The sequence below is a fragment of the Anoplophora glabripennis genome, unplaced genomic scaffold, assembly GCF_000390285.2.
Source record: "Anoplophora glabripennis isolate ALB-LARVAE unplaced genomic scaffold, Agla_2.0 scaffold30, whole genome shotgun sequence".
Classification (NCBI taxonomy): Eukaryota; Metazoa; Arthropoda; class Insecta; order Coleoptera; family Cerambycidae; genus Anoplophora; species Anoplophora glabripennis.
Window position 1 is genome coordinate 23669 of NW_019416226.1, and position 23668 is coordinate 47336.

Sequence of the window (23668 nt, forward strand, 5' to 3'; positions counted from 1 at the left end):
CAACTGAAATAATGCGTATATTTGTGATTCAAAAAAGAATTATTAGGTTGATATTCGATTTGAAACCGCAGGAGTCATGCAGAAAGATATTTAAAAACAAACCCATTTTAACTGTAACGGGGATATATACAGGGTGTTCCTAAATAAGTGTCGCAACGGAAAACTGTAAATTCCTCTTGAAAAATGAAACATTTTTTTCCTCTTCCATTTTTCTCTCCGGACTTTCGTTTTCGAGATACAGGGTGTCAAAACTTTAATTTTTTTTTTAGTTTTTCGCGAATATCTTAGGAATGGTTTGAACTACAGGACTGAGCTTTTGTACACACATTACCACTATTAATAGCTACTTTTTTGCACCCTTCTCGAATTCATTGGACGTGCCAGTGGTGGAGATTTTAAGGTATCGTAAGGGTTTTTCCCCCCTAAATTTTACGCCACTGGAAAAATTGACTTTTGACAGCAAATTCTAAAGCGCCAATGAATTTTACACAATAAGAGTTCTCTTGGTTCATTGCTCTAAAGTCAACCGTTTTCAAGAAAAATGACTTTTTATGAACAAAAGCAAACATTTTGCTAACGTTTCGAAAATCTTTTGTAATGCAAAAAATAGGTAGTAATAATTAACAATTTTAACGAAATTTAACAACAGATAGGATTTTAACTTTTTTTTATCAATTTGGCGAATAAAATTTACAGAAACTGTTCAAAATTACGTCCGTTGGCTTGAATGCACGCATTACATCTTATAATCATGTTTCTTTCTGCCGCTGCGGTTTCACCTCTATCGGTCAACTTTTCGATAGTATTGACATGGATTTCATAAACGATGCATTTCGTTCTCCGGATGTTCTGTTCAGTTACTTGCATTTGCAAAATGTTCAAAATGCAAAATGCAAAATGTAAAAAATTTTCGCCTACCTGTTCTACATACGGCGTAAAACCTTAAAGGCTGCCAAAGACAACACATTTAAAGCTGCCATCACTAACCCTCGTACCAGGCGCAGTGGAAATAGCTTCTAAAGCTTACGGCCGCTCTACAGAAGCCTCAAATATGTCGAAACCCTAAAAGTTGAATTCTAAAGGCACGTGAAGTACCCGAATGAGTCTCCGGACTTAAATTGAGGCAAAGACCATTATTCTGAAGCCAATTACATTAAGCTGATGACAAATCCAAGGATCTAATTGAAATCCGCAGCTAGCTGGACAGTCTAAACTAGCTATTCCGCGATATGGCGCCCAACGTTGGTTCCAGATATTCTGGGACAATATATTGGCATATCTGGCATGTACAATTTAAGTTAATACAATTTTTTATCATTTTTGTATTGTTATCTAACACTATTTCTATCCAAAAGCAGTTTAAGGTTTTGTAAGCGGTTATTTTGATTCCTGCTTTCGAATTCGTTCCAGAATTGGTGGCTGGTTGCACAGATGATGCACCCATCAAAAATGATACATAAATCCTACGCCTCGCTTTGCTCCTGTAAAAATCCGTGCCGCCGACACCACAATCTCAAAATTAATTTGATAAATACGCGATCAGTTCAACAACTACCGTATAACGTTCAAGCTAATGGTTTATTCATGACGCCCGACGTGGCTGTATCGTTAATTTTCGTTCGGGAACTTTTTAATTGATAAAGTGGCGTCCGAATTTTGTTTATTAATATTTACATAAATGCATACGATTATTTTTAATTCGCACCTAATACCAGACGTGTCTCGGGACTGCTGAATATTTATCCGATTAAAAGTTTCCAGACGGTGTGCGCCAGGTGGACGGGATATTCCTGATTTTGACTAATTTTTGAGGTTATTCCCGTCCGAGCGGTATCGTGGTGGAATATTTTACCCACGCTGAACGGCTCTAGAAAAAAACAACGTCGGTATCACATTAATTCGAGATAACAATTTTTCATCCTGTCAAGTTGGTTGTCTAGTCTTCTGACACGAAATAAAGTAAACATAATAATAACTATAGTAGCTTTTCTTGGATATCTTAAAATTTATAAGAAACAAAATTAATTTGAGAATGTCTCTATGTCTTCTAATAATCGCAATGTGGACGTTGATGTATCGACCTTATTTTAAACCGACGTATCACCGAAACAATATCATTCGATTCTCCCACACCCAACATTGTTCTGCCCGTACATAAAACGGTACCAGCGCCGCTGGCCATACTCATTACTTTTGTCATTACTCTAAAAAGTGCAGTTGTCACCACGGGCAGAATAATAGCGGGGTTGGCATGATTTATAGCCGACATCAAAGCAGTTACGTCCGTGTGTTTCGTACCCCAGTTTATTCTTTGGATTTATTTATGTTTGTGCGGCACCTCCTCCTTCTTTATCTATGGCTACTGCGATTGGGGTAAACGCTATTGTTGCGACTGCAGGCAGTTGTTTAGATGGTTAATTGTGGCATGCGTAGTTTAGAGGAAAGGAAATACCATCATTTACTTATTTATTTGCAGAACAAGCAGAGCCCACTTACGTAGAAAATAGACACAATAATTATAACAGACTATGACAATATGTGAATAAAATAAACTTATTACAACTTCAAATTTTTTTTTAAAATGGCATAAACAGTTATATAATAAAGAGTACCTATATTATTAGGTATAAATTGATGACTATGTCTGTTTACTTTTGTAAAAATTGTAACTTCAAATCTTATGTGAATTTTGGGACCCGCAAAATATATTTATGTCCTAAAGTGTATGTATAAAGTACCTATATACTCGTATGTGTATATACTTTATATATTTCTACATTTTTCTTAAGTTTATTGTTAAAATATGTATAGAGTGAGTAAATAAAACTAGGTTATTATTACTATTATACAGGGTTCTTCACGGTAAGTGGTCTATTAGAAGTTTCAGAGGAACCAAAGACAATATGACTCTGAAATTTTGTTTACGGGGGTTATCAGATATTCTCTTCAATGACGATAATGCCATCACCGTAGCGCTTCCGGTTATACCGGAACTAGCTGTCAACTTCGTTATTTTAAATGCAAGACCCTATATACTATTGCATTATCGACAAGATAAATTAAAAATAAGTCAAAATTGTTACAGCTTCCCATTACCTAAATGTAACCGTTTTCGAGATAATCGACATTTTATAAAAAATTTTGACAGATGCAAGCGTTTCGAAAATTCCTTATATCTTTCTTCGTTCTGGGAGCTTTCACTTGGTTTTCGGAATACACAAAGAACATAAGGTGAACTACCTTTCGCTATCAAAATTACCTGAAGAAAATTGTTCAACTGTCCCATTTTTCACGTTACATTTTGAAAACCTAAAACCGACGAAACTTTTTAAACTCAAAAGGAACACCCTGTATGTTTCTGCATCATATTATAGAAAATCAAATTCTCTTTTCAACGATATAGGCATTGTAGGAGTTACAATTTCAATTTTCTCAGATATATGCGGTTTACTTACATTCTCAAGAACATTACGTTAAAAATATCATCAAATATGCCATGAAAGGCAAATATTGGTACTGTCATTCAGTATTGTACAGGTATCAGCTATTTGCTCGACAAGAAAAATGCAAAATAATTATTCTAATGAAAATATTTCGAATTTATTTCATATCCATGGAACATTCACCGTGAATCGAAATTATTAGCTGTATTTCTAAGATTTGGTATTTTGCAACTGAAACAGAACAATTAATGAAATGATTTCGGTTAGTTTTCTTAGAATTTATCTCTAATTTTTAATGTTATCGTAAATTTTTTTAAAGAATTGCGAAGACAATAAACAAATACCTAATAAATGCATTGTTATAATTTTATGATATTTGGAATGAAATTGAGAGAATACTATAATTTAAAATTTTGGTTACTTTACATTTCATTGTTTTCTTAATAATGCTTATTTGCTCTTTATTGCACTTACATTTACTATTAATAGTATCCCAATGGAAGGAAATCTTATTAGGTATTATTTTTGTGTAAATATATAAACAACGCACTTTATTAATGTAATTACGAAAAAAAAAACAAAAAAANTTTGTGTAAATATATAAACAACGCACTTTATTAATGTAATTATGAAAAAAAAAAACAAAAAAAATTCAGTGTTCTACAAAGAGCGCAGATGCAGATGGCCGAGTTTCATTCGCGTCCAATTCTTCAAATTTTGAAAATACCAAGTCATAGCAATACAACTAATACTGATTCATGGTGAATGTCCCATGGATATAAAATACATTCAAAATATGTTCATTAGAATAATTATTCTGCATTATTCTTGTCAAGAAAATTCTTGATACTTGTAGAATACTGAATTACAATAATAATATTTGCCTTTCAATGCACATTTGATGATATTTTAACGTAATATTCTTGAAATGTAAGTAAACCTCAAATATCTGAAAAAATTGAAACTGTAATCCCTACAATGTCTATATCGGTGAAAAGAGAATTTTATTTTATATAATATGACGCAGAAAAACACAGGATGTTCCATTTGAATATAAAAAGTTTTGTCGGTTTTAAGTTTTCAAATTGTAACGTGAAAAATGAGACACTTAGTGTAACTTTCTTCAGGTAATTTTGATAGCGGGAGGTAGTGCATCTAATATTCTTTGAGTATTCCCCACACACAAAACACACAACAAGTGAAAGCTTCCAGAACGAAGAAATATATAAGAAATTTTCGAAACGCTTGCATCTTTAATTTTTTTTGTAAAATGACGATTATCTCGAAAACGGTTCCAGGAAAGCTTTAACATTTTTGACTTACTATACTTCCAGTATAACCAGGAGTGCTACGTTGGTGGCATTATTTTCTTTTTTTTTTCATTATTGAAAAGAACATATCTGATAACCCCCCGTAAACAAAATTTTAGAGTTATATTGTCTTTGGTTACTCTCAAATGTTTAATAGGCCACTTACCGTTAAGAACCCTGTATATCACAGTTCTTAGTTCAGGGCAAGGGCAAAAGGACGTCGAAGAATATTTTCATCCATATTCCTAAAACAGGACACATTGTTTTTTCGGGTAGAGAAAGCAGAGGGTAGCTATTGTTTATTGTTGTGGCCGGGCATAAAAAAGAGCACAAGCGTGTTCGGCGAAAGAAGGACGCATCTGTGATAAGGCCTTTAGCGCGCAATAATTCTGCTGACTCCACAGGAAGCCGATACGTGCCCGCTCCTTGCGAGCAGGGCTATGAAAACAGTTGTATTTGTCGAAAGGACCGTTCAGTGAGTTCATCTATTCATTCATTTGATTTAATATCCCCACATTGCACCTGACAAACCAAAATGTGTACATATTGTAGATCAAGGATTATTTGAAATGAATTAACAAGATGTTTATAAAGAAAAACAGAACAGATTATTCATTACTAAAATATCTAACGAAAGAAAGTTGGGCATATATATAAACAACACATTTAGTATTCTAAGATGTAGCTTCATGGTGTCCCATGAAAAAAAACACATACAGACCTTAAGAGGATATTTTTCAAGTAAAAATAAAAAATTTATCCAAATCTTTGTCCTAACATGCACTGTTTTCGAGATATTGCGATAGATACTCTCTTATCCTATAGTCTGTTTAGAAATGAAAGAGAGTAATAAAAGCTTATTATGTATGCAAATCGTAAATAAATGTAGTACTGGTGCTTATATTCAATATTTGAATGATGAGGTGTACTTTTAAAAAACTTTGTGTGACCGGGTTGTACTAAATTGTAGCAGGTAGCTAAAATTTAATCCCCGACAATCCGTCTTTGTCTATGCCCCTTCAATTTCTCGATCAATTTCTCTTATAAGTAAACAATATAAAAACAGCATTTCAAAACATGAGGCTACTTTAAGCATCATAACCGGGTTAAGAGGATTTTTAGTAACTCAAATAAAATTTTTCAATATTATTATCAAAATATTTATTTAAATTTAATGAATAGACTTTTATTCCACACAAAAATATATGTATTTTGAAAATTCAAATTATGGTGGGTAAATGTAGTGTTGTATAAATGTACAATAAAGAAAATAAAAAAGTATGTATATTAAAATTAATCCTCTGAATATTCTGATGAATTATCTTCGTCTCCTAGATTGATAACGATAGGTTCCACAGTAACGACAATTAAATTATCGAGTTCCCACATTTTCTCCTCTTCTTTTTGTACATGATGTATACATCTTTGCCAGTTATCTGCAGTTACTCGTTCCAAGGAATTTTTTAACAAAATTTTCACGTCACTTAATTTAAACGTCGTATTATTTCGCGCTACATCTCCTTTTACCTGCGCCCAGACTAATTCGATTGGGTTAAGTTCGCACTGATAAGGTGGTAACCGTAGTACCGTTATTTGGCGATTTGTTGCCATTTCATCGATAACATATTTTTTCTGATCTTTATTAAGATTGAGAAGTGTCAAAAGTTCCTTTTTCATCATATTTGTTTCAAAAGAAATGTTTTTTCCGGATAACCATTGAATTATATCGGCTTTCCTCCAAGCAGTCGTAGGCGTCCGCTCGGTCTGCCGTGAATGATAACTGGCATTATCCATGACAACTACAGACCCCGGAGGAATAAGATCCAACATCTGTGTAAAATACTCTTCGAAAACATCTGCGTTCATGTCTTCGTGATAGTCACCTGTATTTTTAGATTCAAATAAAAGTAAACCGCCATCTACAAAACCACTGCACTACCTATATGTGTCACTATTAATTTTCGCCCTTTACCTGAAGGTGCCTTGAACCCTGTTGAAAGTCCATCCAAAAATGCTTGTCGAAAACTTTTTACATTTTTATCTTGACATACTTTTGTTACAGTATATCCCACGTTGACCCAAGTTTCGTCTAGATAATAAATATTCCTCCCTTCGTCACGGAATTTTCTAATTGATCTTAAGTAGGATCTTCGCCAACAAATAATTTCATCTTCATTGATAAGAACTGACTTCCTGTTCTGCTTTTCCCAGCAAAAATTCAACTCTCGTAAGACGGCCCATCATTTGCCTCTACTGATTTTTGGCAAATCGTTGTCCTCTGAAAGTTCACTTAAAATTTTGTTTAGCGTTGGTATTTCTTTTTTAAAATAATATGAGTGTACTTTACTGCGAATGACATTTTTGAAGAAATCATCTATAACGACTTTTGACCTCCCTGTAGATGATTTTGGGGGATTTACAGTATCTTGTTCATTTTTTGTTTCCATTAAAAGTCTGTAGATAGTCGATTTTCCAATCCCTGTCATTTTTGTTAGCATTAGTGTAACCCGATAATTACCTGAAACGAAATATTACCACGCCCATGGCCGGTTCTTATCTCGGGGTTTTATTACTCTCTTTCATTTCCAAACAGACTATAAATTGCTACACCTAAGTCTTATTCTTTCTAGCCAAATGCGTTCATTCTCGATCTCGCGCAGCTTTACCTAAGTCAGAATCCCAAACTGCTAATATAAAAAAGTTTGTGCCTTGTTATTTTGGGTAAATATCTTGAATAAGTTACTGTATTTCATTGACCTGAGATCTTAACCATTCATTGATTCACTGGCGACATTTCTTGCATCAGCGCATAAAACCTCGGCCGCTATTTAAGCCAAAAGCTGACGATTACTGTCCGAATCTATTCACGTATCTGGACGTGGACTAAACGCACCGTCCGCCGTAAAATATTGACGCAACAGCGGATGCTAAATTATTCAAAAGCTTAAGCCTTATTTTGGTTGTCCGTAAATCATTTTCGGCGTGTTCCCTATTGTGTCCGTCTTTCATTGTATAATAAATGCTTTATTAAATCGTACCGATTTCACGGTGTTGTCCGTATTTGTTATTCAGCCGACTCTAATAAATTAGATGGTAATGGATGCAGGACTCAAGGAGCTCGCGCCGCGCCAGGACGATCTGTAAATTAATTTGACGGGTATGAGGTCAGATTGGCGACTACTGTATGCAGGTCGAGAACTAAACTTTTTATAATATATTTCATTATTTTGTTAATTCTAATTACAACAATTATTCCAGAAGTTAAACTTTTTCTAATAAAAAGTGATAATTTTGTAAATTACCACTAGTAAAGTAGGATATCACAAACACATATGGCTTCTGGAACCTAACAAATTTATGTGAGTGTAAAAACCTTTGCGTTACTCCAGAAATCAGGATGTACCTTTCCATTCATAACTTTCCAATGAATGAACCTATTGGGATGAACCATGTACTAAGAAAACCAAAATTATGCCACATATAAATTAATTCTGAAAGAAACTATGGCCCTGAGATATTATATGATGAGATATTATAGATGAATGGCTTCTGAATTTCAAAAGAAATACTTTAATTGTAACTGAATTAGAACAAAATTTGAGTAGACTTAAACAGCACTCTTTTGCGAGCAATTTGAGGCCTCGTTTATCAAAATCAGTTGCTCCAATCGAAGTTATATTAACTGGTACTTGATTACAGTTAAGATGTTTCTTTTGAACAGTTTGTAGACCACTGGTGTACTCAATAACTCCCAACAAGTTCGTGAATTAGACCCATTACAAATTCCAAAGATCTACGCTTGGTAGCTATTACGCAAAAGAAATTCTCAAATCCACTGCGAAATACATCAAAGTATGTCAACTAGCGTCATCATATACATTTATATACCTTGGAATCCTTCGATACCTCTAATTATATCGAAATACCTCAAAATCATTCTAACACATTTAACATCCGTCCCGACTATTGACTTTTGACGTGGGATCATTGACTTTTACTTATTAGCAATTGGCCTTTGGTTTAGTTATTGACTTTCAGTTTATTCATTCATCTAAAGATTGGTGGAGAAACCTTTGGCTTGAGGTAAACGAACTTGGACATGCTGTTATTGACCTTTAACTTGGGGGGTCATTGATCTTTAGCTTGGGGACATTGATCTTTACTCTTAACTTTGGAAGGGTCATTAATCTTTAGTTTCTAGTCCTTGATCTTTAACATTTAACCCCGACTATAAATCTTTGTCTTTTACTATTGTCCTTTAACAGTCATTGACCTTTGGTTTATTAGCATTGACTTTTAGCTTAGGGTTACTTTAACATTAGCTTAGGCATTAATTCTTGGCTTTGGTTTATTCACCTATGGCTTGATGTCATTAACCATTAGCTTAAAGTCACTGACCTATTGGCTTGTTACTTCTGTTTATTGACTTTTAATACTTGCCTTCCAGTCATTAACTGTCAACATTTAACATCCAGCAATTTACCTTTGCCATTAAATTCCTGTCTATTGTCCTTCAACCTAATGGTTGAGGTTTAGTGTCTACTTTTGTTGAACCATTTATATTTGACACCTGGGCAGTAACATTTGGTTTTCAATCTCCGTTCATTGACCTTTAACTAGTCATTGCCCTCCCACTCATTGAGTTTTGTCGCTAGTCCTTGATATTTACCCTCGACTCCTTTATCTGTAACCTCCAATGAAATAATGATTGTCCTTGTTCCTTTGACTTTTGGCCTTTTATCGTTGACATTTTACATTTGGCCTCTGACCTTTTGGTCTTTGCCTTAAATTTCACTTTTAATCTTTGAAAGATTTTTTTGCATTTCAAAACTATTTTGACGTATGTAGTTGTGCTCTAGAGTTGCTTGAACTATTTTAGTGCTTTTTAATACCATTGCCATGAAATATTTTACAGTATTTTTTTTAATTCTAATTCTAAAGTTGATTTGACGATTTTAATATCAAGCTCAATAAATGTCAACGTGTTTTAATACATTTTGACTGTTTTGATCATTTATTACTAATTATATATTTTAAGGCTTTTTTCAGGAATTTTTTAATTCTGAAGTTGTGTTTATCGATTTTGTGTTAGTATTTGTGTAGTACTTTTCGAGATATTTCGATACCTTCTGAGGTTTCTAAGTATTGTCATACACATTTTATAGTTTTTAGATTGTGTTTTTAAGTAGATCGAAATGTTAGAAGTGTTTCCAAGTATTTTCGAGATATTTCAAGGTAATTTGAGGTTTTCTAGGAATTTCGACGTTTTCAGAAGTTTTCAAAGTTTTTCAATGCATCGAAAACATTTAAAAATTTCAGAATACCTTATAAAGAACTTAAAAAAACTTTTGATCGAGAAAAAAATGGTCAGTAGGTATGCAGGACATACAGTACAGTACTGTACTTTACAATCGAAATGATAATAATACAAGAACAAAATGGTAATGCATTAAAAAACCAAAACAATCATTATTCTTGAACGGAAAGAAAGTATCTTCGACCCTTTCAAGTTAATGATATGCCGAACTGATATCTCCAAGAGCAATCGTGTCCAAAAGACATCAGATAGTGCTCCTGCGGTTGCTACTACTACCAGTTTTATGGCGTAACACGTCAACAACCATTCTTAATAGACCTAGCAAAATGCAAATGTCCGCTTCCTGTGACGCAGAGCCTGATTTTTCCAGGACACGATCCTTATCTCGGCGAGGAGGGCGACATTAGCATGATTAATTAAAAAATAGGGTTGTTAGGCCTGATTTTTACTACGAGACCTCGATTTAATTTGGAAATGTGGGCAATTATGCGAAAGCCCTGACTGGTTTATTGTGGGAAAGCGCAGAAAAAGATCCGTAGGAAGATAGATATTAATATTCGTGTAGCGAAAGCGTATTAGTTTGGCTTTTTATTGTATGTGACAGTTTAGGTTTGGAAAGCAGTACTTTGGGTTAAAGATATGAGTGTATGCAAAGACTATTTTAGATTAACTCTCGAGGTTACACGCAAGATGACTGCAAAATTTCCATATTCTATAAATTTGTCATTCAATTTACTGAAAAAAAAACTTTTTCCTGGAAATTATGAATTGGTGTAACAAAATTATGGAAATTTACAGAAATAAGGTAAATATCTTTTAACTGTTTAGTTTCTCTGTATTTTTAGGAATTACTGAATACTTACAAAGTAAAATTTGACTTTTTAAAAATATCTGTATTAATTTTTCAGTGTTTCTGGAGACAAGTCGGTTTAGACTCTAGCTAAAGTTTTTTGGCCAAAAATAATTTAGGAACAATTCTATTAAAGTCATCACATAGACATAGCAAACACCCTGTATATGCCAAGATTATGTGCACTTCTCACCCCATTCGAAGGCTCAGCTTTGTCACAGAGCCATTAATGTCGGGAAACACTTGTGACTCGTGTTAAATGGTGTGCATTTACTCCATTGTCAGGCGGGTGCTAAATGTAACGACTACAACATAAAAATTATTCGGAAAGCGGGGAAACCAAGCCGCACGACAAACGCTTCCATCACATTAACTCTGGTCGGTGATTTCTCTCCTGCAGGTCTCCAATTTGCGGAGTACTTATACCAGAGACCTCAAAAATATTCGCATGAAAATTACTGGTTTGGTAAACAAAAATTAACATGTGTACCGCAGGGATCAGTTTTAAGACCACTTTGATCTTGAATTTACTTATTATCGACGTCGTTATTTAAAAAAGTCAAATTAATTATTTAGCAAAACTTTAAAAGCACACTATGGGCATATGTCATACTCGTATTTAAGAAAAACATTTCTCTGCTTTTAAATATGGTGAAAGGATAGTGGTTTAGAAAATGTAACTGTTTTAGAACTTCTGTTTCCAGCGTAACGAACTATCACCTCAACACTATGGTTTTCACGATGACCAGGTCCCATTCAGTAAATAGTAAATTAACTGTAAAATTGGGGGAAGTAGATGCAGAGTAAAATTAATTAACGGCCTCTCACCACTTAACCACTAGAGAAGATTAAAGTGGGCAGTGAATAAAATGTACTCGAATGTTTACGATGCGAAAACACTGTGGCATCGGATTTTACGGACTGGGGTAACTAGATTCAATTAATTTTATTGCAGTTATATGAAGCAGCAATGGGAGCACTAAAAAAATCAAATTGAAAAGAGAAAGAACTACAAATATAACTTAGTGGTAGCTGGAAATGTTTTGTATTGATTTGCGAATTTTTTAACGAGGCTTTAAGAAGCAATAAAAATCAACTTCTCATTCCGGTGTCCGGATGGAGCGGGGTCGAGGGGGTAAGCACCGCTTTATAAAAATATTTTCAGGAAAACAATAAATTTCTGATTTATCTGTTTCAAAAATGTCTTAAAGGGTACCTATATGAACATAGGTCAGCGAATTGTTTTTCAAATAAAATGAAACATTTTTTTTCCTTAGAACACAAGGGGTCATACTCTTTCCGATCTCAATTGAAGGACCAACAGATTGGTATTATGTACCAGGTTTGGTCGCTGACGCAGCAACTCGGCATTGAAATATTTGAAAAACTTGTTCCTATATTTATTTAGCCATACAGGTCTGGTCGAACTAAATGTGGAGGTGGTAGAAATGTATACGCCCAATTGGAAAATGCGCGCGCGGGTAAACGTTGTACATGCACAGCCGAACTGGGCGATTGGGTAATAAATCTCAGTTGTTGATAAGTTTTTGACAAATTGCCTAGCAGTGCAGTGCAGCAATGCGGAATTTGATGTGATTCCGGTAATTTTAATTTATTATAGACACCTTCTATTAATCATTCATATTACAATTGCGAAAGGGAAAAATAAGAGGGATATTTTGTTTACTAATATTACTACAACATGGCATTTTGGAGACCTTTCGAAACGGAACAAAACGAAATTTACCATCAATATAATAAAATAATTGTTTGGGGACATAAATAATTAAAATATGTTGTTGGTCAAATGAACATATAATACAAATTTTCTACACATTACATACAAATTATTATAATTTTTTACCTTTAGCAAAAATTTTTTTTAGTTACGCCTATGAAACTTATTAAATTTTATTGCTAGGCGTTTTTATACATGTTCAACTGACTTCGGAAAGACTATATAAGTAATGATCGAATTTTCAAATTATCCAGAGGCATTGAATTTCTGGAGTACTCATTGAGAATGTTTCCCAGCATCTCCGCCACTGATACACGTAATTATTTAAATTATATATAGCTATGCTACCATGGTGGGATTTATGGTGAAATTTTCTGAATGTCGACGTTTCGTCCCTTTATTGAGACATCTTCAGGACTCTTCAGGAAAAATAACAAAACAAAAATGATACAAATAAAATACTTACAAAAAGTTTATACACAAAAAAATATATGAACATTAATTTTATTCATAACCTAAAACAAAGAATGATCGAACGATACGTTACCATTAGCTGCAGTCAGTATTCGGCAAAATTAAATTATTAGACAATTAAAAATTAACAATTTATTATTTATTTATTGTTAATCACACCTATAGCAATTAAAAAGTAATTAATTGCAATTGTGAATACCCACGATTAACAATTAATTAATTGTTACTCGTTTCCACAATTAACGATTAATCAATTGTCAGTCTCTTTAATATATTTGATTAAAAACTAACTTATTATTGTATGAAAAGCACAGCGACACCAAAACAAGTGTAATTAATATAGGTAAGTTATGAATAAAATTAGTCGGTACAATATTTTTTAATCTTTTAAAATTTTTAAAGCACTACGCTTAGTTTGTGAATCTGTACGTAACAAATAAAAGGCTGCTATTTTTCTTTTTATCAATTTTAATTCAACTGAATGGCAGATTATATGAATTATGACAATAATTTCTTAATTTAAGTATAATTTTGTGAATAATTTAATAATTTAAGTTATTTTTGACAATCACTTACCAATTTAAGTATAATATTGACAATCATATTTTAGTAATCATTTCTATCTAAATGTTCCTATATAAATATCTGTTCATATAAAATTAAAGTGTCTGTCTGTATCGAAGTCGGATAATTTAATTGTTAGTTTTTTAATTGTTTTTTAGAACAATTGAAAAAATTTATTACAACTGATTTAGTTGCAAGCTACAATTAATATAGATTAATCCAAATAAATTAATTACAACGTGCAATTAATAGTTCAATTGCAATTAATTTTAACTGCAATTAAATTAATAGCAATTACTTTTTAATCAATTAATTAATTGATTGAAAATTTAATTGATTAATGCCCAATTGTGCAGTAAATGGCCTTCACAGCTTTGCTGGCACATATGCACTCTTTATCGTTTTATCGCTTGTTAAAACCACATGTTGTCTATACCCATATCTTACAATTTAGGCATAAAAAACTGTTACTATTAAATTATTAACTTTGTTAATTATGTAAATTACACTCGATTTAAATTTACTCTCTCAGTATTGACAAATGACATGTGCTGGCGGGGTGAGAGCAAACCAAGTTAATTCAAAGTTAGTACCTAACCATCCTGTAAGGTAACGGTCCCAGAGGTAGTTTAACATTCCGCTGCTCATTAGCATCGAGGGGTGTCAATAGATAACAATCAATTTTATATATTCCTATTTGGAAGGCAGCAGACGAGCATTAAGTTTGACGTGTATAAATAATTAATGATATGTTAAATGTCTGTCACCCAGTTTTTGAAATGGGGGTTTGTCGGAATACTAACCATGCCTATTAGTCTCATCAACCAGCCTAAATGGCCATAATGTGATGATTTTGATTTCGGCTCGCCGAAACGAAAACAACTACCGGGCATTCGGATTTGAATTTCAAATTCCCGGTTTCCTAGAGGTGACTTATCTGTTTTTAATCTTAACCTCAGACTATTTCACGCTTTCGTATTAATATATTCCGGTGGTTTTTCCTTTTTTCATTTAGATTTGACAACACGATAAATTTCGACTGTAACCGATCTGTATCACCGGTCGATACATATGTATTAAGGATGTATGAACTTTTTTATACGTGTCACCCGATCCTAACCGCCATCAGTTTCATTTTTTAGGGGTTATTTCCTCGTATTGTCAACTTTTAAGAAAATATGTGTGTAACAAGCGCTGAGGGCTGATAATTGTCACAGAAGAAAACATATTTCTTTGTACAGGGTGTCCGACTTAACTTTCTCACCCCAGTTATCTCGGTTAGTTTTGCAGATATAAAAATTTCGTTGAAATAAAAATTGTAGTGTATTTTATGAAGTTTCTGTTTGTAGCAACAAAAGAAAACAATTCAAATTTAGATGTCGATGAGACAGATACAACTTATTATTTTTTTAATGGAACACCCTGTAAATATTTGCATTTTTAGATGTAAAATTTGATTCTGAACAAAAGTATATAACATATGTGGCACTTAATTCTGAGTTTATAGTTTTATAGTAAAATATCGGGAAACGAAAACAGAAAAACATAAACAATAGTTCAAACAAATAACAAAATTAGAGAAAGAATAATGAATATTAACAGAACTAGAAAAATATGAATTATTTTAATAGTTGTTCTGTGTGAGTCCCATTCCTGTGGATGCATAATTCATATTTTTTTCTTATTGATGTGACCACATTTTCTAATACGTCGGGATTATTATTGATATGCGCAATGTCGGTCGTTATTCTTTCAATTAATTGATTTGCTTCTTCTACTCTATTAGTATATATTTTATTTTTTAAATAACCCCACTTGAAAAAATCCAATGGATTAAGATCTAGACTACGATAAGGTCACAATGTGGTGCCTTACCTACCAATCCACTCCGTGAAATTGTTATTTAAAACGTTGGTAACTTCTCCAGTACTATGACATGGAGATCCATCTTGTTGCCAGATTATTATCCTCAGCTAGTTATAGGAATTTGTTACAGAAGGTCATCTATTCTGTTTTGTAGAAACTCTAAGTATCTGCTGCCTGTTAGACTTCCATGAAAAGTGATAAAAAATATTCGCCTGTTGAAGATCCCTCATCATATGTACATATAGCTGTTTTTCTTATTAAATATACCAGCTGTTGTGAATGTTGTCTCATCCGTCCAAAAAATATTTTTGAAAATACGTGGGTCATTGTTATATTTATCCATCATTTCCTGGCAAAGTGTTACTCTTTTAGTTATCATGTAATGTTAATTTTTGGACGGGCATTACCTTAAAGGGTTTTAAATTATCCTTTTTAAGGACTCTTTGTATGCATGATTTAGAAATATCAACATCTCTAGCAACGTCCCTTATGGAAAACCTAGACTTTTCTTGGAAATATAAAAGAATATTTAACTGCATAATAGGCATGATGACAGTAACCAAGAATCACTAAAATTACGTATTTTTCTAATGAAATATAATTCATGGATTATAAAAAACGTATTTATTTTTATATTATGAGCGAGATTGGTAATATTTTTGATAAAATAAAACTACAAAATACAGCAAACCGCCATGATAAGTTAAACACCAGTCAGAGCGAATTACGTCACATCTATGTAAATGTTATTTTGTATCATTTGTACTTAGACAATATCCGCAGTATTTATCTTCGTTTAAATATTTTGTGTTTCCCAACTATCAGTTGCAGTTTTGTGTTAAAAAAAACATAATTAGGAAACGTTAGGTACTTGAAAAGTTTCTAAAAGAAGGAAAGAAAATAAAGCTCAACAACTGCGAGTTAATAAAATATCAAAAAGACTATGTCTGTGAATGTTACATAGGTATGTATGTTATATTGTGTGAAAAGTTTATCCATGCATAAATTGGTGCTGAAATACAAAGTACAGTCCTGCGACACATTTTTGAAAAAACTCGTATTAACTGATGAAGAAGACATGAAAGTTGAAGAAGAGACGAGACCAACATCAAAGTTGTTTTTGGCATGAGTTAAGATATGCTATGATATTGTTGGTGTAAAACCAATGATGCAACTCTAATCACGTTAATAATGGGAGGAAAAATCTCAGATGCATCGGCCATGAAACGCGATGGAATGTTGAAGGATGAAGTGAGGAAAACTGCAAGTACCTGTTTGGGAAAAAATTTAAAAAATGTGTTATAATGCTTTGCAAAAACTATCCCACGATAGCAGGATCGCCTGATGGAATCTGTGAAGATAGTATTATTGAAATTAAATATACCACGAATATGAAGACTTTTAAAAATTATGTGGAAAAAAGGAAAACCGACCCAGAAGTTTTATGTGCAGATGGCAGCTACAAATGTATTTAACAGGGCTTCAAAAGGGCTATTTCGGTGTAGCTCATTGCAACTACAGTACAAATAAAAAGGTAGAAATAATTAATGTTACATTTGATGACAACTATGTATCAGACTTTATTTTCTACGGAAATAAGATATTTTTTGGAAATAGTAAATACTTCCAAACATCATAGAACGGTTTTTCAAAATCTGTCATCATGCCTATTGTATCTGTCACATCGACATTTAAATTTGATTTGTTTTTGTTCCTACAAGCAGAAACATCATAAAAAACACCACAACTTTTATTTCAACAAATTTTTTTTATCTGCAAAACTAACCGTTATAAGTGCTGTGAGAAAGTTAAGTGAGACACCCTGTACAGGGTCGTTCACATAGCATTCTACTATCTTTATCTTTTTTAATTTTCTATTTAGGAGAAAATGGTAAAGACAGAAATTTTGTTGCGATATCAAAAACATAACTACATAAAAACTGTTGCCGTCAAGGATGATTTTCTTGTAATATTGTACAGTCCGTACGATATTTGTTGGGAAGGCACCCTCTGCCGCGGTAAGTTGTTACAGTAGTTCGGATAACAGAACTTTATTGGCTTATTCTTTTCTTGGGGTTCTATCTCGACAAATATTGTACGGACTGTACAATCGGTCCCGACTGCTTGACCTTCAATTCAATTTCGGCCAATTGTTATTTCCTCTACTTTAATTCTGACATTAATTAAATATTTAAAATTTACGTTTTCACCGCCAGACACGTCCTGGGGGGCAATTTTATATCTTTGTCTGACGATAATAAAAGTACATTTTTATTTAGAACACGCGAAACTTAAGCCTCGTAAATCCTAAACTTTTAGTGTTAAATGTCGATATGGCCGAATTCGCCTCACCTTCGACGCGTCAGAAAACACCCCAGCGCCACAAAGGGTGCAATCGGGCATACTCAAACAAAAGAACCCGTCGACCGCTATTTCTGGGCCAGAGCCGGTGCTGCGGGGTACCGGGGCCCCGAAACACACGGGCGGGGCCCCCACTGCGAGCGCCCCATAAACAATGCCGTAAACACCGCGTCTCGCGTCCGATCCACGCTACGGGACTCTCCATTTTTTTACTAATATCGCTGTTTGATGGTTGTTTATTTTAGATTTTATGTCTTTCGGTTCTCCTCTGTCCTTCCTAGGGCCGCCCGTAATGGGCGAATCCGGCTCGTATACCATCTTAACTGTTATTGGATTCTGACTTTATTGTGGATCTTTTCGGACGGACTTTTTGTAATGGGACTTTTTTAATTATTTCGTGTGAGAGCGCCACTGATTTATTGTAGGTGGTTCTGGTGTAAATCAGTCCGCTGGGGATGAACTTGTCACGGTGATATCGGAAGGCTTTTCGAATAAACCCGACCTCGTTAGCTGTACAGGGTGTAAGAAGTTCGACTGCCATTACTTCAGCATGAGAGAGAGTAACCATAAATGAACAAAAAAATTGTATATTACAGGGGCGTAAGATTAACAGTTTTCTAAATACAGCGAGTATTAATATTGGGGAATTTTATCACAACGTGGCAACAGCGCTTAAACTAACGCTATACAGTTGATGCAAACCACGTATGCACGCGGCAGACTTGTCCTACGAAAAAAATGTAAACAACTAATTGTGAAACATTTAGTAAATTTCAAGACAATTGTTTTCCAGTTTTTAAATAAATAAAATAAAATGTGTCGATTTTGTTGTACGAAGATAATGTTGTGCTTAAATTTTAGCTCGAATTTTAGTAATTATGAATCTCTTAAAACAGGAACTTAACTTTTAATCAAATTATGAATTTGAAAAATATGTAACTAAAGTACAGGGTGATTCACTATATTTTGACCCCCCTTTAACTTTTTTGTTTTAAGAGATATAAAAAAATGTGAAATACAAAAATTGCACGATTTTTTATGAATTTTTCGAAAATGGTAGTAGAAAAACATATGAAGTCCAAACAAAATGGCCGCTGATATTAAGTTTGTTAAGTTAAATGGAACACCCTGTATATTTTTACATATTTGCATATAACGTTCCCTGTTATACACCATACCATTACAATAATTTATGACACGGGCTTCAAATTATGTTTACGATGTATGCCATCGGAACACTTCGCCCTTGTTCCTGACGCAAATGAGCGAGAAAAACGAGCGAGTTCGCTTATCACGGCAACATGTTTACCTGTAATATGTTTAGTTGTGACAGTAATATAAGTTTCAACACTCTGATTTACCAACCACAATTAACTTTTTGAGTGAATTTTACAAATCACTAAAACACTTTACCAATCACAAGTGATTCCAGTGCCTACTATTATATAAATTTGTAGACCAAAATGCCAACTAATCTTTTAAAGGAACTTAAAAAAACAGGTGGAAGTTTAAATTTATGAGCATGAAATACGTGATACGCCCCTCCTTTAACTATCTATCTACCTGCATCTGTGTTTCCAATATTTTCATGGATTCATACCGTTAAATCTAATTAGCCATCGTTTAATGTTCTATCTACCTGCCATTATTGATGGTAAAATCAAAAAACCAATAACCCTAACTTTTTGGAATGCCAGGTGCCTACAAAAATTAATTTACTTTTTAAACCAACTTTCAAATTATGAGAAAAAATGTTACTATGCTTGTTTATTCCTGCAACAATACCAATAATAAATGATAATGTAACGAGTTTTTGCAGCTTTAATAAATGTAATCGTGTATAAAATTTATGTGTAATAATTTGTGATTCAAAATTTTTTTCGGCAATCCTAGGCAATTTCTAGAAATTTGCAAAGATTTACAGGATTATTTTTAAAATTTTCGTACAAAGACTATGAAATGAGTTAAATACAATATTTTAAACATAATTTGTTGGTAATGGGTGACAAATTGAGTTTTCTGGTATTTTCTAACGAGCGTTCAAATAAAAACGTGGTCGAAGTTGGCTCTGACACATTAGACGTAGGGAGTAGCTTACAGCGACCAACTTAACCTCATTTCTCAACGAGCTGTATAGCAGCTGTCAGTTTCAATAACGTTAATGATTATATAACTTTATTTTAAAGAATAATCGTGATAACAATAACAAACAATTAAAGGAGCTGCGGAAAGTGTCCCCCTCCTTGTTATAACAATAAATTAAAGCAGCTGCTGAAAGTGTCCCCCTCCTTGTTCCAAGCACTTTTCACACCTGTTCCTCAAAGAATTAAAGACATTTTCTAAGATGCTCGGGGTATTGTTAATTTCACGAATCTTGTCTATAAGTCGAGCCTGCAGATGGTTTAAATCAGGAATAGGCAGTTCAAAAATAGTGTTTTTAAGGTAAGGCCACAAAAAGAAATCACACGGCGTAATATCACATGACCTCGGTGGAAATTCATGTTCAGCATTGAGACTTATTAGTCGATTTTGGAAAACTTCCCTCAACATATTCATCGTCTCGCCTGCCGTATGTGCCCTTGCGCCATCTTGTTGAAAGTAAAAGTTTGTAATTTCGTTTTCTTCCAGCTGGTTAACAAAAGGAGCGATAATTTCTTCTCTATACCTTTGCGCAGTAAGAGTACCATTAAAAAAAATAGGTCCATAAATCCTCCTTCGATTGAGAGCACACCAAACTCCAATTTTTTGAGCGTGTAGAGGGCCCTCGACAAAAAAGTTATCTGGTTTTTCAGAAGACCACATTCTCATATTCTGTGAGTTTACGTAACCACTTAAATGAAACCAGGCTTCATCAGAAAAAAAGGTGATATTATGAAGTTCACCGTAGTTGTTTAAAAACCATTCACAAAATACAGCCCGTCGCGGAAAATCAACTTCATGAAGTTCTTGCTGACAAGTTAAACGATAGGAGAACAAACGCAAATCTTTTTTTAACACTGTGTGGCAGGTACCGACTGATACTCCCACCATTTGTGATAAAACACGTACAGAAGTTCTTGGCGCATTTTCCATTATTTGTTGGACATTTTCTTTTAATTCTTCAGTCCGCTTTTTAGGTCGGCCGCTTCCTTCTTTTCTTGTTACACTGCCCGTTTCACGAAAAACATTAACACAACACTGAACTGCACTTTGAAAAATTATGTACTCAACAACGCCGGGAAATTGATTTTGAAATTCTATGAAACATTCCTCAATAGAATACTCCCATATTCCATCAATCTAGTGTCCATTTCTAAAGTAGGACTCTATGATAAACACTTTTTGTTCTTGAGAAAACACCATTTTAAACGCTTTTTAAAACGAAAATATTCACATTGATAGCGGCGATATAGCGCTTTGACAGATGACGTTTAAGTTCATTTGCTATACGCTACGCCCTACGTCTAAATTTTCAGAACCAACTTGACCACGTTTTTATTTGAACGCTCGTTATAAGAAACTTTGTTAGTAACGTTTGTTTTGCTTTGCTAAATCTTGCCCCCAACTTTAATGAACATGAACTGAACGAACATTTATTGGTCATGTAAATTCTATCAATTTCAGGGGTGCCGCAAGAGCCACTTCTGGGGCCACTGCTGTTCGTTATATTTATAATGCCCCAATATCAATTATTTACTCTATGCGGACGACCTGAAGTTGTCCTTTATTTCAATAAATAAATAAAAGTTAAATACTCTACTGATTATACTAGATTACAAGATAATATTGACAGATTACACAGTTAGTGATCATGTAATAAAACTGGTGAATCGTTTCTACATAAAGTTACACAGTTTACTGTGCCTCGTGTTACATTTGATACTAGATTATCTTTTGATGGTTAGATGATTAGTTTAGTATCCAAATCTGCTTTTAAATATTTAGGTTTTATTTTGAGTAAGTCTAAAAACTTTCAGAACGTAAAGATCTAAATATATTATATTTGTGTGTTGCAAACTAGAATATGCATCGATTGTTTGGACTCTTATTTATAATCTTTATAATATTCAATTAGAGAAAGTACACGCCACACGATACTGTTGGTTTTATACACCAGATAAGTAACATTGCAACACAATAACAGTATGTAACTCCTTTGCTTTTCAACGAATCTTGACGATTTTTTTTTAACTTAAAGCTCTTTTCATAAGCTTTCCGAATATGTAATAATATATAACTATATCACGCGCTTGTGTCTATATTTCATTTTGCAACTAAGGCAAAATTTCCAGGATGCAGAAATTAAAAAAAAAATATGATAGATTTCAATGTATTATGAAATCTATCATGAAAAAAATCAGTGCGATTGTGGAGGATGCTCGAGATCGTCCAGACTAATAATTAGTTAATTTGTTTATAAGGCGATAACTTGTAAACTATTCAACTTACCGATTCCAGATTTCGTGTAAGTTATTAGACAGTGATAAGGAATGAGAGGATGCGATGCCAAAACGTTCTGGTAATAATAACGCAATTTATAAATGTTTAATTCAAAAGTAATAAATAAACTTCTTCTATTTATAACTTTTGATCTAATCAATATTTTTTGACGCTCGAGGTCTTTTGAAGACGAAAAAAAAGTACTTTTCTCGTGAAAATGAACGGAAAAAGGTTATAAGCGAAAAACGTGAATTTACGTAAAAATTATACAATTAACCAGCCTGTAAACAATCTTCCCCCCATTTTTATGACTGTGGAAACTAATATGTTATTGTACATAATATTTAGCATCTATAGTGATAAATTCAGCTTGCCGAAACGAAAAGTCGCGAAATGATCATTTCCCAGCCCTTTTTCCTGGCCTAAATTGGGATTTTGTCCAGCTGGGTATTATAATTTCAAAATAAATAAAATAATACGACGTAAATTTCGTGTCAAGGGCGGGGCCCTTAACCTAATTCTTCTCTTACTACTATGGAATGTTGATAATTCTTTACTTCAAACTATTAAATTCCCTATAGATACTCTTCTACTGCTTATTTTCTTCATTGTTCTTTAGGTGATACTTCTATCATACCTATCAATTTGTGGATACTTTGCCGCTTATACACATTTAATAAACAAATATTTTTAATAAAAATAACTTGTAACGACCACCCAGAGTTGATTCTCTAATTTCCGACAAGACTTATACTTTTTTTGTCTCTAGAACTCCCGTATCGCAGTTCAGTGCCTTCATTTGGGCTCCTGATTACAAAAAACCATATTTCAGCGTAACAAATGAGCATCCCAGCAGGACACGCTTTTTTAAATTGAAACTTTTATAGATTTCCAAGCAGCACAATTTTTCTCTCCTCGAACCGATGACTAGACTGTGATAGCAATACCAATTCGAGATCATTTACCGAGTAGGTCATTACTACATGCCGAATGCCATCCTACTGATTGTTTTCGTATGATTGATTGGCCGTATTGACAGCTGCTTATGTATATGGGGATATAGTTACACACAAGTTGATTTATGTAAATTTACCGGTTTCTGCTTCTACAGTTTTGGGCCTCTTATTGTATGTTTTACTGTGGTGGCAGCACATAGATTCCGAACAGGACTACTTACCGACAAAACAGCGGGTATTAATGTACTACGGAATAAAATAAATAAAACGAATGCGTATTTCAACATTTCATTATCACATGGAAATGAAAATGAAGGAGGAATTTATGTAGCTATTGGAAAGGAATGTAAATCCGGTATTAATACATGTG